We start from the raw sequence: 18023 nt of genomic DNA, 5'->3' as shown, positions 1-18023 counted from the left end.
TTGATAATTGTCTCCAAAATCAGTTTAAACCCAAATAGCAGCAAAGTCTTTCTTGTATTTTTTTTAAAGAAAAAAACAGCATAGCTGAGCCTTAACCTTATTTAGCCTTGATTTGAATGATTTTTGGCAGATCCACTCTTAGAAGCAGAAACATTTCCACCAATGAGCATATTTCATAGCATCTTTCCCCCAGTGGCTAGTTGTTAAGCCCCTACTGTGTCCCAGAAGCTGTGCTAGTTTCTGGGGACATATTGGTAAGCAGAAATGCACATGGTCCCTGTTGCTGTGGAAGTCGCAGTTACTGAGGGAGACAGGTGAATCAATCACTGAAAATAAATGAAAAATTGCCATTATTAAAGTTGTTAAGAAGGAGACATACCGGTGCTGTGAAAGTATGTGTGAACATCTTATGATCCAAGGTTGAATGGTGATTTTAGGAACAAAAAATTGACCAGTCAGTTGAAGTAAAGAGATGTTATGAGCATATGGTTTGAAATGAGCTCAGACACAAGGTGAATCTACCCTTGGCATGGACCAAAACATGCCACAGTCTCCAGCACCACTCCAAAGAATGCATTTCATGGTTTGGGGCTGTATTTAAAATAAGTGCCCGTGATATATAACTTCTCAATTTTATACTCTGAAAGGGGCTACATAACTTAGGAATAATCTAATTATTTCATAATGTATTCATGCTATATTGATAAATATTAAATTCATATACTTTTTTTTTTGATACACCAAGCAGAGATATCTGATAAAATTGGCTGTAAAGTAGGATCTTTTCAGAGAGGGTCAGAGTGTTGATCTGCATTACCTGTAGTGAGAATTTGAATTTGAAGCCATTTGGCTGAATGGGGTGGCATAAGAAACACTGTTGGCAGAAGAATAGGTAGCCCACAAAGTAGCAGTGGAGGATGACCACAGGATGAGAGGTGTGAGCAGTGTGTTCCAGAGAGCAGGCAGGACTGTGCTTGGGATGGCCCATCTCAGAGCCAGCAGGCAGCCCCAATGTCCCATCTCTCCAAGGCATTCCAGGTTCACATAGACAAGAACCCATCTTGGCACCTTGGCAGTGGGGTACCATTTCTCCTTGTCCTGTCCAGCTGAGCTAACGGGGCATCCTTTGGGGAAAATGTTGCCTCTCTGGTCTCTTTTAGGGGTTTGGAAGTTGGCTGGGAGGCTCTGTTCCCATGTAACATGTTAGGGCATGACTGAGCCTCGGGGGAAGAGCTGCCTGCCATCGGACTGTAGGTGGTTTCTTGTTCTGAGCTGATAAATTTAAGATGAATTCCATTCATCTAAAGATTTTTAAGTTCATCTCTGTAGGCAAACCTAAATGAGTTTTAGTTAAATGAGGTACCAATATAGGCAACTGAGCAAGGGCTTGTCTTCCAAAAGCATTTGTGAGTCATGATGCAGTTTCTAGAGGCATAGTGTTGTGCACGGTGGGCAGGTTCCCAGCCCTCCCCAAGAGTATTTGTGCTAGGTATTTACCCTAAGGCGTCACAAGCCTTTCACTTTCACCTTCCCAGGAATGCCATTGGAACTAGGAATTTCCCCAGCTCTTCAATTGCTCTGTAATTGGAATTCCTCCCTCAGGGTGCAGCAAACTTGTTTCGACCTCAGGGACTTCTCAATTGCTGTTCTCTGCCTAGAAAATTCTTCCCCTAAGAATCTGAATGACTGCTTCCTTCTCAATGGAAGGTCAGCTCCAGAGTGACCTCAGGGATACTTTCCCTAATATCTAGATAAAGTACCACTGCCTGCTACCATCATAGTCCTTCAGACCTGGGTTCATTGCATGCTGACTTGTTCATATTCTGTTCCCCCCAACACAAACACAAGAATATAAGTTCTGTGAAAGCATGGTTCTTGTCTCCTTTGTTTACCTGTTCTTAAGCTTGGTAGAGAGTAAACTTCCCAACCTGCTGCATGTGATAGTAGGCAAAAAGTTTACCCCTTTGGACATAAAATAGGGATAACATCACCTGTGCTTCCTGCCTCATAGAAAAACTGGGGACCTGGAGTTAGGGTGCCGAAGATACTTTCTCTCCCAGAAACTTGTGACTAATTTTTTGATTCCATATATATATATATATATATATATATATATATATATATATATATATATATATATATTGCAAATATCAATACCATTTACCCAATTACATAACCCCAAAAGTCTTAGAACACATTTTGTGCTTGTCTTTGCTTTGCTCCCCACTAAACTACTCCTTAAACAATAGTAATCAGTTTGTCCAGAGGCCATATCCTTAAGGTCCCTCCCTTCAGCACCCTTCCTTCACAGCTCCTTGATTGCCTTGAGTCTTTCCAGGACCACTGATAATTGTCTTCCAACCAGCAGTTCAGTTTGTATTCTTTCCCCTCTTCCACCTCCCAAATTTGTCATCCACACTGCAGGAAAATAATTGTTGTGGAAGGCAAATTCCACACCAATACTGCTTAGTTTAATAATCATGTAATGACTTGCTTTGCCACAGGATCATGTACAAATACCTTGAAGAACCATGTAAGGCAGTCTTCCTCTGTGTGCTTCTGCAACTCTCCAGCTTCACCACTTGCCCTTCTGTCATTTCTAAATCATCAGTGCACACAACATGGACAGAATGTGCACAGTCACGTGCCATATGCACCAACCATCCCAAACTGTTTGCAGTGCAGAGAGGAAGAATTCCAGGTGGCTTCACTCCCCTCTATCTGTGGTGTTCACATTGACTTGTCAAACACCTGCCCATCTTTTAAGAGTCAGTTCAAGTGTACCTATTCTTAAAGAACATTCCAAACACTTGCCCTCTGCCCACCACTTCCAAGAGCTCCTCATTTCTTCCTCTGCAATGCCTCTGAGCCTTGTAGTATGCCTATTATAATACCCATGCCAGAGATCATCTCTGCCTCCTCCTCAGTGCTCCTTCATGGTCAAGTTATTTGATTCATCTCCTGAGTTTCCTGGGCCAGGCATTATACTTGGCATGTTAATCAGTATCTGGAAAAGAACAAAACAACCAAATTCAGTGTACTTATTATCTAGTAGAGGGCTTCATTCAATAACATACTTTTGACTGATATTTGAAAAATTGAAAGATCTCCTTGAAGGTTAGAGTTAGGAAGAAGGGATATTGTATTTATGCTGTTAATAGATATCAGTTGAATGGCCAAAATATTTTGTCAATGAGCTAGTGTTAACTGAACATTTACTGTGTTCAGAGTTCTGGATGTGGCCAATTGCAGGGGATGCTTGAAATAGCTTTTGGACATTTCTGAAATGACTCTGGCTTTATCATTTCACTGGGTCAAAATGTTAAATGGTCAGCACAGGTTCTCAGCTTCCAGGCAGTTTAGAACATAGTGCCTGAATGTTTTTTCATCCACTACCCTCTTAAAGGATTTTGAAACACTGTGACCTTTCCTCATCCATTTAAAAAGATAATATGTAAAAATTTTATCTTGACTTTAAATCATTATAAAAGATGGTGCTTCTTACATTATAAATATTGATTTACAAAAACCACTCTTTTTAATGTACACAATGGAAGCTAAATTAAATACCAAAGTGATTTTGTATCTACCATGTCATCCATATAAAAAAAAAACACACATTATAAACAAACTGTTCTAGAAAAGCCAGGAATTTTACATAGTTCTTTCCCTTGCAGAACTCATTTCATTCCTCTTCTCCTATAAAATTTAATCCCCATATAACATTCTTGTGTTTGATATATTTTCTTGATTACAAGTGCATTCTTAGCTCACTCTCATCCATGTACACCCACCCCTTGGCTCAGGACACCTGCTGGACATTGGTTGAACATCAATTTCACCTTTTCTGTCTCTTACTTCAAGAGACAGAAAAGGTCCTCACAAAATTGGGAAGGAGGAAAAAGAAAAGTAGAAAAGGAAATCAGTGCAGGACCTGACTTTTGGTGAGGGAGCCAAAAAGGGGAAAACACTCTTTTACTGGGACACACACAGAGAGATCAGTTGGGATTGAAGGAGATCCAATGAGGGTGAGAGGAGTGCACAGCAGATGCCTGGCTGACAGAAATGAAAGAAACCAGCACAAAATGTCCCTGTAGTCAATCCCCAGACCTTGTCTTGAGCTGTTGATGCTGAGCTAGAAAAGTCTGCTGAAGCTGAGGGAGAGAGCTGAGGCTGATGGCACAGACTGAGTCTCATGGGGTTGGAGTGTGTTGTTTTCTGTGATTGGTAGTGTCTATGGAACAGAACTGCCTGGGACCTGAATTCAAAAAGCAACATTGCTGATGCACATGGTGTGGATTATCTAGGTATCTCATGGACATATTCACTATCTCTGCAGGTCCAGGGCCCAATTTGGCATTTTTGCAATAGAAGAGAAGCACGGTTCTATCAGAATCATCATAATTTTGGTCTGAGAGACCCAGGGGAAGTTCGGGTTGAAATCAGAATCCATGGCCAAAGAACCTGCATATTTCATAGGCACAACTGTGATTTTTATTGGGTCCAAGGCAGAGGGTGTGGATATGCTCTGTGGTTGTCTTGGTGGTCCCATGCCACAAGGAAGAGAGAGCCAAGAGCAGAGATCTGGGTGCACAGAAGGGGAAGTTGAAGCCTTTCCATCAGCCTTGTCTACTGCATGAAAATGTGACAATAGGGATGGCACTGACCTGATACTGCACTGAGGACCCAGCTGGGGGACTGAAGGATCATTACAGGAGGCCCTAGTGCATGACATCTTTAGATTTGTTTCCACTGGTGTTTCTGTGTAGAACTTGGACATTCCCATGGCAATAGAAAGGGCAAAGGAACTGTTATGAGTGTGTATTGGAAACATTCCAACACCACATACCACAGCCTGCACCCCAGAAATGGTTTGGAAGTCTCAATTCCAATAAAAGGAGAAGCCCTAGCCACTCTCCAATCTGTGATAAACACCTAATCAAAATGAGGCTCTGTTAAACAACAAAAGTAGATTGTGTTCACCACAACAAAAACCACATTGGCAATCATAGAAATAACAGGCAATGCACTCACAAGAATGACATGGCACCTCACCATACCAAAAACAGATCTCACAGCAATATCATGGAAATGTGTGCAGCCAACATAGGAAATCTTCCACTTAAAAAAAGCCCTTCAAGTCTACAACAGATAACTGACAATCTTTAACCCATAAAGATAGAGAGCTATAATAAAATGAAAAAGAAGAACCATTCCCAGACCCAACCTCCAACACACTTGGAAACTGAACAAAAAATAAATTAAAAAAAGGCAGCATGTGAACACCCTTATCTACAGAACAGACTGAAATAAAAATTAGATTATGACTACTTCTTAAAAAAAGTTTTAATCTTCTAAAATGTCTGAATTTTCAAAGTCACATTTTATATTCTCCACCACCTTTTTCTTGTCAATGAGCCTGAGTTAGGTGTTCACTCAGTGACCAAGAAGATCTCAGGTGTTGTCAGCAGGACCTAAAGCAAGCCTCCTTCTACTTGCTTCATCAAAAGAAAATCGACCTATAGTTCCTGCCACTGAGCCAAGAAAACAGGCAGTGAAAAGACATTCAGTGTTGTTAATCATCAGAGAAATGCAAATTAAAACCACAGTGAGATATTACCTCGTGTCTACCAGGATGGCTATCATCAAAAAGACCACAAAACCACAAACATTCAGCAACAATGTGGAGAAAATTGAACCCATATACACTGTTGGTGTATAGTTTATACAGAGACTAGTGTGTGAGAGCTGAGTCCTGGAGGCCTGTGATTTATCCAGGAGGTCAAGTCATTGCAGGCAGCATGTGCTGCTTGAAGCCAGGTTTCAGCCCTGGCTGTCCATGTGCATCAGTCTCCTCAGGAGCTGAGTCCCCCAAAATCACAAACCCCCACCCAGAGATTCTGATATAATTGGCCCAGGCATCCTGATTTGAAAAGCTTCCCACTTGATTCAATGTGTAGTCACATTGAGAGACACTGTGAGCAACTAGTTCACTCTGGGTTTAGTCAGTATAATTTATACACCCAAACTAGGAAAAGAAGGAACAATAGAAATGCAAACTGTTACAACCACAATGGAAAACAGGATGGTGGCTTCTCAAAAAACTAAAAATAGAACTAATATATGATCTAGCAATTCCACTTCTGGGTATTCATCCAAAGAAAATGAAAACATTAACCTAAAAATATATATGAACCCCAATGTTCATGGTAACCTTATTTACAATTGCCAAGATATGGAAGCAAACTAAGTGTCCATCAACAGATGACTGGATAAAGAAGTTGTGGTATATATAAAATGGAATATTACTGAGCCATAAAAAAGAATGAGATGTTGCCATCTGCAACAATATAGATGGACTTGGGGAGTATTATGCTGAGTGAAATAAGTCAGACAGAAAAAACAAATACTGTAGAATATCACTTATATATGAACTCTGAAAAAGAAAACTAGTGAACATAACAACAACAACAACAACAACAAAAAACAGACTCACAGGTATGGAGAACAAACTAATGGGTATCCATGGAGACATGGAAGAGGGGAGGGCAAGACTGGGATAGGGAATTAAGAGGTACAAACTACTACTTATACAATAAATAAGCTACAAGGATATGTTATACAGCACAGGGAATATAGCTGATATCTTATAATAACTATAAATGGAGTATAACCTTTAAAAACTGCAACCTGGAACTTATATAATATTGTACATCAACCCTACCTCAATTAGAAAAACGTCAAAGACCAGTTTGCCCCATGTGACCCAGGTCCCTCCAGTTTTGCCTCCTTTTCCTATCTGTAGGGCTCAGTGTCATCATCTGTTAAATAAGGTACTCAGGCTAGAAGGCCAGCTCTACTTCAATAATCCTGTAAATCTATTGAAAGCAACCTAAATGATCAAATGAGAAAACTCAACCCCAGCATGAGCAATCCTTACTGCTGGCAGAAGTTCCATCTCCACCATGATGAAATGAGGACTAGATAGTGCACACTTGTTCCTTGCTTTCATGGACAGGAAGACACAGCTGATGTTATGTGAGATTTAAGAAATAGGGAGAACAAGCCACATACTGCACTAAACTTAATACTCTCATCTGCCTTTGCTTTCCCTTCCTTGCACATTTACTGGAAGTGAGATGTGTTTAATTAAGGTTATATACCAATAAAAACCAAATTATTATTTGCTTTTACCCATCAAATTTGTCTATATAGAAAATGTTTTCCAATAATAAAAATAACATTTATTAACCATAAAATTTCAAATAATTTTAAAACACAAAGAGTAGAAAGTAAGAGTTATCCATCTCTTGCCCAGATATATTTTATTTCCTTTAAGGAGTTTAACACATATCATTCAATACCTTTTCTTATATATATATATACATAAAGTATATTTTAAATAAAATGAATTAATACTATGTGTAAATTTTACAACTTGCTTTTTCATTTGACAATATATACTGTAGACATCTTTTCATTTGAATTTACATTGCTTTACCTCATTCTTTTTAAAGGCTGAATAGTATTCTACTGTCCAGATGAAATAAACTGTATTAAGCCCTCCCTACTGAGGCTGGTCCTCTCCCCCCTAAGGTGCAGGCCCCTGTATCTGTGAAGGGAAGATGTGGTCTTGGGGGAAGAGCAGGATGTGCAGACAGAGGTGAGCAGGCAGGGAAGCAGGGCCAGCTGACTGCCACTTTCTGCCCCTTCCCTCTGGCTTTCAGCAACACTTCCTTCATCCTACAGTTACATGAACTGCCTTTTTCTCCTTTCAAGTTTCAAAATTCCCTGCACTCAAAGAATTTTGGAGAAACATTACATGAGCATTTTCTGATTGTTCATTTCAGATTCCTCCTTCTCTCTGACAACAACACATCTGGCACTAATCTAAATACTCATGAAGCAAGACCAGCAAACTCACAGAAAGCAAGAGGGGAAGGACCCCCTTGATCTTTCAGTCAACATGGAGGGTTAAAATTGTCCAATTTAAAAATACAGCTGGGCAGATAAGAATAAGAGATACTAGAATATTTAAATCAAATACTTCTGGCTAACTGAGTTATATTGCCAAGCATTTAAGTCACCCTCACTCCAAGAAAAATATTTTACCAGGAATCAGGCCCTTAACAAATCCTATAAAACAGAAGTCAAATAGGACTATCTGCAGACTGATGGTAAGGGTCTATTATTCTCAGAATGCTGGGCCTTTAATTTCAGAATGAAATCCAAGCATGTTACCCAAGCAGCTTATACCTTATATAGCAGATGGTGGACATCAATGGGACAGTTCTGTGTTACTTTGTCAACAACATCTGAGATGGATTGCATAAAATCCAGGTTGGTGAACAGAATTTTGTACAGATATAAAAGAAACAATACACATTTCTCTCAACAAACTTTTTTAAAATGTAACTTTAACAAATACAGAATTCACTATGCCTTTTAAACCATCACATTGGAATGAATGTGTCAAATTAATCCAAGTGACTCTGTGCATGGAGTGATGGTGACATGTCCCTTCAAGAGATGAAATGTGTGGGTTTAGAGAGGGAAAAGAAATCAAACAGTAACAAGGACAGACCAGCCCTGCGTTAGAATACACAGTGACTCAAACTTTATATGAGATTGTAAAAAGCAAGAGCTCAGTGTATGTGGCATGTAATGAAAAATATTGTAGATAATGAGCATGTGATGTATAGACACTAATGTCATGAAAAAGTTAGCCAGGATATAAGAAAAAACCTAGTCAGTGACTCACACTGTAAATCTGAGCTAGAAGACTGGGAATGGGGAATGGTGGTGGCTTCTAAGTGAAACAATCAATATGGTAATAACCATGTTATTAACTAAAAAATCTTACATTCAATTCCATAAGTGAAATAAGCTAAAGTATAAGTAATTCAATTACAAAATTCTTAAAAACGCTTTAAAAATCATGAAAAGTGTCAATGTGCTCGAGGGAAGAAGAAGGCGCCATGCAGCTGTTCACTGGACTTTGCTGGTTTATGTCTATTTTAACTGAAGACTATCACGAGCGAATGAGTGCCGTGATATCGGGTACTGTCAGACATACATTGTGTGCCATTTCCCTGAACAGTCATACACATCGAAGAACAGGCAGTGGTTTGTATTTACCTATTAAATGTAAACTGAATGAGGCAGAAAAATATACCAAAATACAAATAAAGTCCATTTTACTTAAACCTTAAAATATTGCCTCTTAGTTACTGCTTTTACAAACGCAGTAATAATTCTTTGTGACTACTTGCTAAACTGATGATATCTTTAATTCTTCTTTCCAAGGCTGTCCTCAGACAGAAGCTTTATCTAACTTGCAGCAGGGAACACAGCAGGACCAGCTGTACTGGGTTAAATGTTGGACTGGGGATGGATCGTCATGTGTGATGGGAAGGTTATATGTACGCTATCGTACTCTTATACAGAGGCAAATTCCAATCAATCCTCGAGATTAACTAGTTTTCATATCAGTAGGAGATGAATTTCAAATCCATTCTCTTCTATTGCTCTTAAAGCTTCTTCCTAACCACTCTTGGTTTAACCAACCATTAACTGTTTAACAGATAGCCAGACCCAAAGAGGAGCATGATGAAACACCCAGTCAAGTGCGTGGACCATGCAGGAGCCAGAGCAGCCACTGAAGCTGCAGCCTACACTCCCAAGGTCCTCCCTGAAAGGTGGCCACCTCACTTGGGAGCCCAACGGGGAGCCACTCTTGCACACATGAGGTGACAGCATTGCTCCAAACACGTCATTCTCTGCACACTCAGAAAGCAAACGTCTTACCTCTGGGTGAAAGAAAATTTCAGAGCCTGGGAAACTTTCCTAGCCAACATCGATAATGAATTTCTTCTGGCTGATGGCATTGTTCCCTGTTTGCTGTTTGATCCACTTCCGCTGATCCACGTCATACTTGGCAAACTTCTTGACTATATTAGGGCAAATGTGACAGTACTTCTCCTGCAGACACACACACAGAGATGTCACCAGGCATTAGCGGCCACCCAGTCTGCCCTCCGGCAAACACCCAGTAACTCCAGCACCACAAACCCCCGACATCAGTCCTGCCCAATGCCACAGCTCCAAGGGACACTTACTGGGCTCAGTGATGTCTAACAGCTATGCTCTGGCCACGTACTCTGCTTTCTTTCCAGCTCTGCTATTAGTCCCAGCCTCACTGAGTCACATGTTGCTGCCTACTATCTGAGATGATGTCTGACGGTGCCTATCAAGTCCCTAGTCTCCATCTGCTCTCTTCTTACTCCTTGTATGCCCCCACGTGGCACCTGCCCAGGCACTCGCTGCCACCCACTAGGACAAGTAGACCCGCTTCGCAGCCCAACCCAGATCTGAAGGCAGCAGATCTGGCCTTGTGGTCGCCACATCCGATTGGCAGGTGGTTAACCTGCTCTGCGGTCTGACACAGCACACTCAGTGGCTCCATGACAGAGAGTTAGTGAGTGCCTAGGCACGTGGGATGCACAAGTGAATAAAACACACACAGACCCCTGCCCACTGGCCCATACACTGGCTGAGAGTCAGAGTAACAAGTGAAAGTGATAAATAAGTAAATGGCACAGCACTTTATAAGGTGCTGGGACCATGAACCAAAGGAAAGCCCGACTTTGAGAGGATGGAGCTGCCACACATTGGGGCATGAGAACCCGCTCAGTGCCAGCCCCAGCCTGTGCTGTGCAAAGTGTTTCCTCAGCTGGTGATGCCTGACTGGGGGCCTCTGGGTTGATCATCTGTCCTTAGAGCTAACCTCACAAGAACAGCAGTTGGCCCCTGGGTACCGGATTCTGATAGTGAGCTTCCTGTTGGCCAGGTGGGCTTTGTTCAATGCCTGCACTTTGTCAGGCCCAAAGCTGGTGCTCAGGAGGACCTCTGAAGGCATTTTCATGATGCTAAGTTCAAAATTTCTTAGAATCCCTAAAATGAAACCTAATACCATCCTTGGTATACTCTGCACAACTGTAAGACTGATGGGCCAGACTTGCTACACACCCCTGTGCTCACTGATAACTGAGTGAGTGGGTCACCCCATACAACTTCAAATCTACCAGGCTGAGGGCAGAAACAGTAAGTTGTCCTAAGACACCAGGTCAATGTCTCGCAGCAACTCAGAGGCTTAACTGAAGGCAGGAAGTGCCTCCACAGTGTTGATGGTGTGCAGTGTGTCAGCCCCAAGTCCTGGACCACCACTGTCCCCACCAACAGAATCCACGCATCCACAGGCCCACTCCTGCCCACAGGGGCAACAAGACACAGGGTAACTCTGACCCACTCCCACAGAGGGAAGTGGGGCAAGAACTAACTGACAGCAGGGATGGGGTGGCTGACCTGCAGGGAACACAAGGAGCTCTTCCACTGCCTACCTTCATGGCTGAGTGATACATTGTCACTGCCCAAATGGGCCAAACCTGGTTCAGGGTCAGAGATGGACCCCAGAGAGCCAGTGAGGAAGGTAAAGCCCACCACGAGGACTAGGAGAGCAGCCTCTGTCACAGTCAGCATACTCAGGGCCCTTCTCACCTGCATGGCCACCCCGACAGTCAGGAGCCAGAGGCTGTGAGACATATTGGTAACAGGAATGGGGAGGTGAGGGAACTTGGGTCAACTATCCAAATTTATTTCCTTGAAGAAACACAAGGAAAGGACTAGGGGAAGTTCTAGGAAATATTTTAACATAAAAAGAAAGTCTTATGCTACTTCTGTAAACCTTCCCCCAGGGGGAAAGGATTGACTCCCATGGGCTGCCCAGGACCACACACCCAAGCTGTGAAGTGACCCATCCCTGGAAACTCTAGTCCTGGGCACACCAGGGCACCCAGCCACCCTACTCACACGGGCCCTGACTCGCACCTGTGCACCCTGTCCTAAAAATACCTCTCCGTCCACCAAGAGTGTCAGGCAAAATGTGGGACTCCCCCCAGGCACTAGCTTTCCTTCAACCAGCTTGTTACTGGGTGCAAAAGTGGGAGGGAAGGGGGGAGGCTAACCTCCCTTAAACTCCCCTGCAGCTCAGAAACTGTGTGTTCAAGGTCACATGTCACTTCCATGCTTAAATTTTTCTCCAAAAACAAAATCTTTGCTCTTTATATAATAATTATCCTTGTATTACTAAGAATCTCTTCATTTTGACTAAAACAAAACAAAAACAAAACAGTAATTTGTCCTGATTTTGCAACCTGAAGAGAAAATTGCTTTGAAAGGGGTCTGTCAACTGCTACCTACAGAGTGACACAAAGACCATACCGATGGATCAGTCAAGTGGGCATTTTAAATAAGGACCAATGAGCCATTTTCCTCCGAATCTTACTGATTTAATTTTAGAGCTTCCTGTAACTCCTCCAGCATGGTAACGGAGTCTAGAAAACACAGGTGGACTCTGTTCAATGATTCACCCTAGAACAGCATCACTCTGAATGGTAATTCTCAGGGTACAGAATCACACACAGCAAGAGCTGGAAATGAGTTTGAATTCTGGCTGACTGCAAAGGATTCCTCACAGTCACTGCTGCTGCTGTCTGCTCCTTACTCGGGAAATGAAGCCTGGAGGGAGAGGTGCAAGACACATTGGCTAATTGAAGGTTCTGTCTAATCAGGCTCCAATTAAATGACATCGTACTAGGCAGGATGCTCAATACCAGTTATCAAGCTGCTCTCATTTACAGCTGGAGAACTCCACAAGCATCCATGTTCAGAGAAGAGGCTAAGTTTTCAGCCACTTAATTCAAGTGGTAAACAGATGGAGACCCACATTCATGGGGAGGGGAGGGAAGGCACAGTGGGAGCAGGGGTGGTGGCCACAAGGGGAAGTGTGCAAACACTATTTCTCTCTCACCACCAAACTGGCCCATTTCCCATCTGTTTTTACCTTAATGGCCTTTGTGGTCTCCAGTGGTTGCTCAGGAGGGATTCCCACCTCCCTCTCACTTGGCAGCTGTTGAATGAAATACATATCTCTACCTGCAATAGGGATGTGTTTGATGCAGCTTCCAATTACCTAACCTTCCACCTGGGGAGACAGAGAGGCAAAACACCATGTGAGTAACTCCAGGAGGAAAGCCCTCCCTGGACTGTAAGTTAGACTCCTGCCCCCACCTGCCCTGGCAATGCAAGCATTTACTGAATCTCCACTCTGTGCAAAGCTCAGGACTGGGGGAGGGGGAATAAAATGACCATGCATGCAATTCCATTAGGAGAACCTGAGATGCTCTGTAAGCAAACAAAGTGGCCTTTCCATTAGGAATGTGAAGAGAAAACAACAGAAGTCAGTTAATTTCCAAAATGCTGCTGTCTGTCCGAACAATGGGTCATTTTATTGTTCCTCTAACAAAAAGGAAAAAGTTTTAACTATTAATTTTATAAACATTTTTATTGAGTTATAGGCATTTTACAATGTTTTGTCAAATTCCAGTGTAGAGCACAATTTTTCAGTTATACATGAACATATATATATTCATTGTCACATTTTTTTTTTTTTGCTGTTTAACTATTAATTTTTAAACCAACTACAAATTGGCTTGCATTTAAAAGTCAACCACCTGGTTAGCATGCAGGACTTAGAGTGTGACAACCTGGACTCAGATCCTGGTTCCACATCTGTGGGCAGAGTAACCATGGCCACATCTGTTAACACATATGTTTCAGCCTTGGCACCTTCACCCATCATATGCGGTGAGTGGGTGCACAGAAGAGACCCAGTGACAGGCAGCGGGTCAAGTACACAGCATGGTTTAGGCATACATTTAAGACTCAATAACCGATCTGCTCACTCTAGTAAGAGCTGCACTTGGTAGGAAGGAACAGTCTGGCAGGTTCCCCTCAACCCTATGCTATGTGAGATCCATGCTGGGGGGAGTTTGGATCCGCTCACCCAGCTGCCCTCCCGGACCAGTGACCAGGCTGTCAGCCATCACCAGCAGGAGAGGGCCAGGAGCTGCTGTGTGGTCCCAGGTCCTCACCAGCCCCCTGGGGTGCCACTCAACATGCAGGCCACAGGCTGGGAAGGTCCAGCTCATGCTGGTGGGAGTAGATGTGCAGAGTGGACAATGTCCCCACCTGCACCAGGTAGAGGAGGCACTCTGAGCTCCCTGATGGCACTGGCTGCTTGTCACACACTCATGGAGACAGAAGGCTGGAGCAAATCCTCATCCATCTGACAGATGGATCAGTTCCACTATGTACAAGCACAGTTACCACTGAAGTTGCAAGAACAGGTGACTGAATTCCTGTTATGTCTTCTGAGGTGCCCAACTTCTAGAAGTGAGAGAGTGTGTAGCCTTTCTCAGGAGCCCAAGCCAATTGTAAAATATTTAAGATCAAGATAAAAGATATGTACATATTATTAAAATAAAAAAATCATAAGAACAGTAGCTCTCACAAACAGAAACTATTCACAATTTCTATACTCAATACATTACATATAAAATTTTCTAAAATTAATTCAAACCATGTTGAGTATCAGCTTCATCACAGATTAAATATATTAAAACAAACCACAGCCAAAGGTAGGAAAACATGTAAGTGATTTGTGCTACACCCACATGATGGGCTGTCAGGTAGTTACTAAATATCTTTCCACAGAGTATTTAACCATAAAGATACATCAGGGATAAGTCAATATGCAAAATACAACCTCAGGAGCACATTGTACAATTAGAATATGAAATCAGATGGAGGGTATCCCAACTGTGCTTAAAATGTGTGTTGTTTGTCTAAGAAAAGGAGCTCAGTAGACTATACCAAAAAAGTGTGGCACAGTCCTCTGGGCAGGTTTGTGGGTCATTCTATTTTCTTCTTTACATTTCTCCATTTTACCTAAATTTTGTACAGTAAATGTAATTTTTATAAATAGGGGGAAAAAACTGCATTAAGAAACAGAGAAAAATTTGAACAACAACTTTCTCTGTGGGCCTGCACGTAGTGTGAAACTTGTTTCAGATGCACAGGGGAGGCCAGGAAGCAGACCCACAGGCACAGGACCTGACCTTGCCCTGCACTGACCTCTGAGGACGTGACCTCAGAGAGGAGCCAGGCAGGACCACACAGCAAGTGGCACCTAAACACCTCACACCCAGGAGGGGGCAGTGTTCCGAGACTGGATGAAGGGGCTGCGAGCACAGAGCATGCTCTGAAGGCCTCCTGCCTCTCCTCACCCCCGGGCAAAGGGGACACTGGCAGGGTGCAATGACAGATGGGAAAGATTTGGCTTTTTCCTCCTGACTGTAGACACATCAGCCTCCCCCTGCAGTGATTTCTGAACTTTGAGGTATTAAAGCACCAGCATATTAGTACATCATCTCTGCAACGTCCTGAAATAAAACAGTGACTATTTTTAAATGAAATAAATGAATTGTTTTTTAAAATAAAACTAGTTTGCATTTTTTAAATTTGTCTTAGTTGATTTACAAAATTCTGTTAGTTTCCAGTGTATAGCATAGTGATTCATTTATTGCATTTTTAAAAGGAGCTTAGCACATAAACACACAAACCTATATTTGCACAAAAGATACTTGTAATACACAAAATAACAAACATTATTATCAGGGGTTGCCTCCAAGAAGGGACGTGGAGAAGGAAAGGCAGGTCTGAATTCCCAATGTAACCCCCTCCAGATAGCTTCAATTTATTAAAAAAAAAAACCTTTAAATAATTCATTTAACTAGTCCATTGTACCAAATATATATGTGTGTGTATATATATATATATATATATATATATATATAGTCTCTTGAAGCCTGAATTAGAAATCACTTCTGTTATATTTTGAAAATTAAAACCAAAAAGTGACATTGCAGAGCATCCTACAAGTCAAGGTGAACAATCTCTCCTTCTTGGCTCTTAAAAATTTTTTAAAAAGCAAGAAACAAATCCTCTCCAGAGGATTGTCACAGAACACAAAATCATCCTCCAAATGTTCATGTGCCGCACCCACTGATATCCAGATTACAGTTCAGAATGAAAGTCAGGAAAACCCTCCTGGCAAAGTGACACCGGGGCCAAGCAGAGCCCAGGGACATCAGACAACTGCTGACACCAGACTGCACAAATCTGCTACTGCAAATTTCCAACTGCCAGTGCCACAGACACTAGGCATCTTCCACTTTCTCACACAACTGTGTTTAAAGGCTCTTGTTACCTTTGCTAAGAACAGGTATGTCTTCAAAAGTGGTGCTTTAATTAACAGAAGGGTTTTTTCTTTCACTGCTTCCTTCACCTCAAATCAGGTTAGGCACACAGACAGAGCAGAACTCGGTGCCCTGCTGACCATTGGGATAGTGTGAGTGACCCCATCCCTGCTGTCAATGATGATTCCTGTTAATGTGTGTTCACCAACTTGTCATGATGTCCACTACACAGCTAAGGCCAGCACTCCCTTCACAAATACCACAGAGACCATCAGCATGGGGATTTCTCAAGTGTTCCACAAGCCTATCTTCAGGTTGGAGCAATAAGCCCTTTCTTTCTTACTGAGTCTGAATGACCTTTCCCTTCCCTACCTTCCATCTTCCTCCCAAATCCAAATTCCAAAGTGGACAACTAACATGTAAATTCTGTGCACTTAATCTGGAGGAGTCAACTTCTCTGTAAGATAAATCAAAGCTTTGCAAAGAAAAGCCAGAGAGAAAGGAATTTTATTGTGGAATCAGGAGGTTTTAATTTCTAATCCACTGGTTCCCAGTGTGGGTCCACAGATGGATTGCAATATGACTACTTGCGGGGACTTTAGAAAGACAAAATACTGGGCCTGGCACCCAGAAATTCTCATCTGGCAGAACCAGGATAGTGGTTCTCAACCAGGGGCAATTTTGCCCCCAAGGAGCACCTGGCAATACCTGGTGCCATTTCTCGCTGTCACACTTGAGGGAGGGGAAGCTGGTTGTGGTGCTTCCCCTGGTGGGTCAAGACCAGAGATGCTGCTAGACATCCAACACACAGCTCAGTACCCTCCCCTCCCCTGAGGACTGCCCAATCCAAAATTTTGAGGCTGGAAACCCGTGGTCTGATATAAATTCTGAGAATGTGTATTTTGAAAAAAACACTTTTGAGGAGACCTTGCTGCATAGATCACTTTGAGAACCACTGGGCCAGTGTTTCCTGAAGTGTCTCCTACTCCATGGAACAGAAGCAGCTTAGGGGTGGGGGAATATTTCTGGTTAAATTTGGAAGTGGTGGAATAATCAGAGTTTTCTAGTGTAGGCATTTTCAGAGCCTTTAAGACATCACTGTCTACTGAGAATCACCACACAGAGGACACAGCATGTGGAATCTTCCAAGTTAAACATCTATGCAACTCCTCCTCTTTTTTCCTACAAGTAAGGGAATAGAATATGCAGGAAGCATTTTGGAAAACAATTTTATCATTTATTCCCCCAAATTTCAGTCAATTCCCTTATATAGAGGCAGATACATTACACCTAAAAACAACAAACCTCCCCACGAAGAACAAGCAGCTTCAGGGGAAGTTCTGCAAACTCATGGAACCACAGGAGCTCAGATCCACAAAGGGAAACCCTTGAAAGACATTTATTTTGTTTCATTTTGTTTTGTTTTAACAGATTCTATAGTATATTTTCTTTTTTATGATCAGAATTAAAAAAAGCCAAAGAACCACACCTACATCTTGATCTTGTCTTCCTGAGGATACCTTAGATTTTAATGAATGTAAACAGACAAAAGCTGGACAAACTCTACACCAGCAGTAAAAACATAAATCACAGAAATTGCTCTGTATAGTGTTTGAGCTCAGACCTGAATGGGATGAGTTCATGTGCACTTGAGTGCATGGGAAAGGAAACCACACCACACAATCTTACAGAGGCCTCTAGAATCACCATTTCTTCCACATTAGACAACTAAGGTCACTTGGGAATCATGAAAGTCACTTGTCCTTACCTGAACTGCAATGTAGAGTCCTGGTACATTAAATAATTTTAACATAATTTCTGCAAGATATTCTTTATTTTCTGGTGTATTCAGAGGAGGTTCTGTCT

The 18023-nt window shown here is 42.2% G+C and overlaps 1 protein-coding gene across 1 annotated transcript in view; it reads right to left on the bottom strand.

Moving 5' to 3' along the window:
- LOC135320670 (actin-related protein 3B-like) overlaps positions 1-18023 on the bottom strand; it is an 876522-nt gene that overhangs the window by 846687 nt on the left and 11812 nt on the right. The window contains exons 5-9 of the transcript XR_010379927.1: positions 17926-18021; positions 14089-15341; positions 12902-13042; positions 9808-9981; positions 2895-3007 (exon numbers count right to left, since the gene is read on the bottom strand). The gene's annotated coding sequence lies outside the window, so the exon portion shown is untranslated. The remainder of the gene's footprint in view (positions 1-2894; positions 3008-9807; positions 9982-12901; positions 13043-14088; positions 15342-17925; positions 18022-18023) is intronic.

Source organism: Camelus dromedarius, unplaced genomic scaffold (assembly GCF_036321535.1).
Source record: "Camelus dromedarius isolate mCamDro1 unplaced genomic scaffold, mCamDro1.pat HAP1_SCAFFOLD_114, whole genome shotgun sequence".
Taxonomy (NCBI): Eukaryota; Metazoa; Chordata; class Mammalia; order Artiodactyla; family Camelidae; genus Camelus; species Camelus dromedarius.
This window is presented reverse-complemented; position numbering and strand designations above follow the sequence as displayed.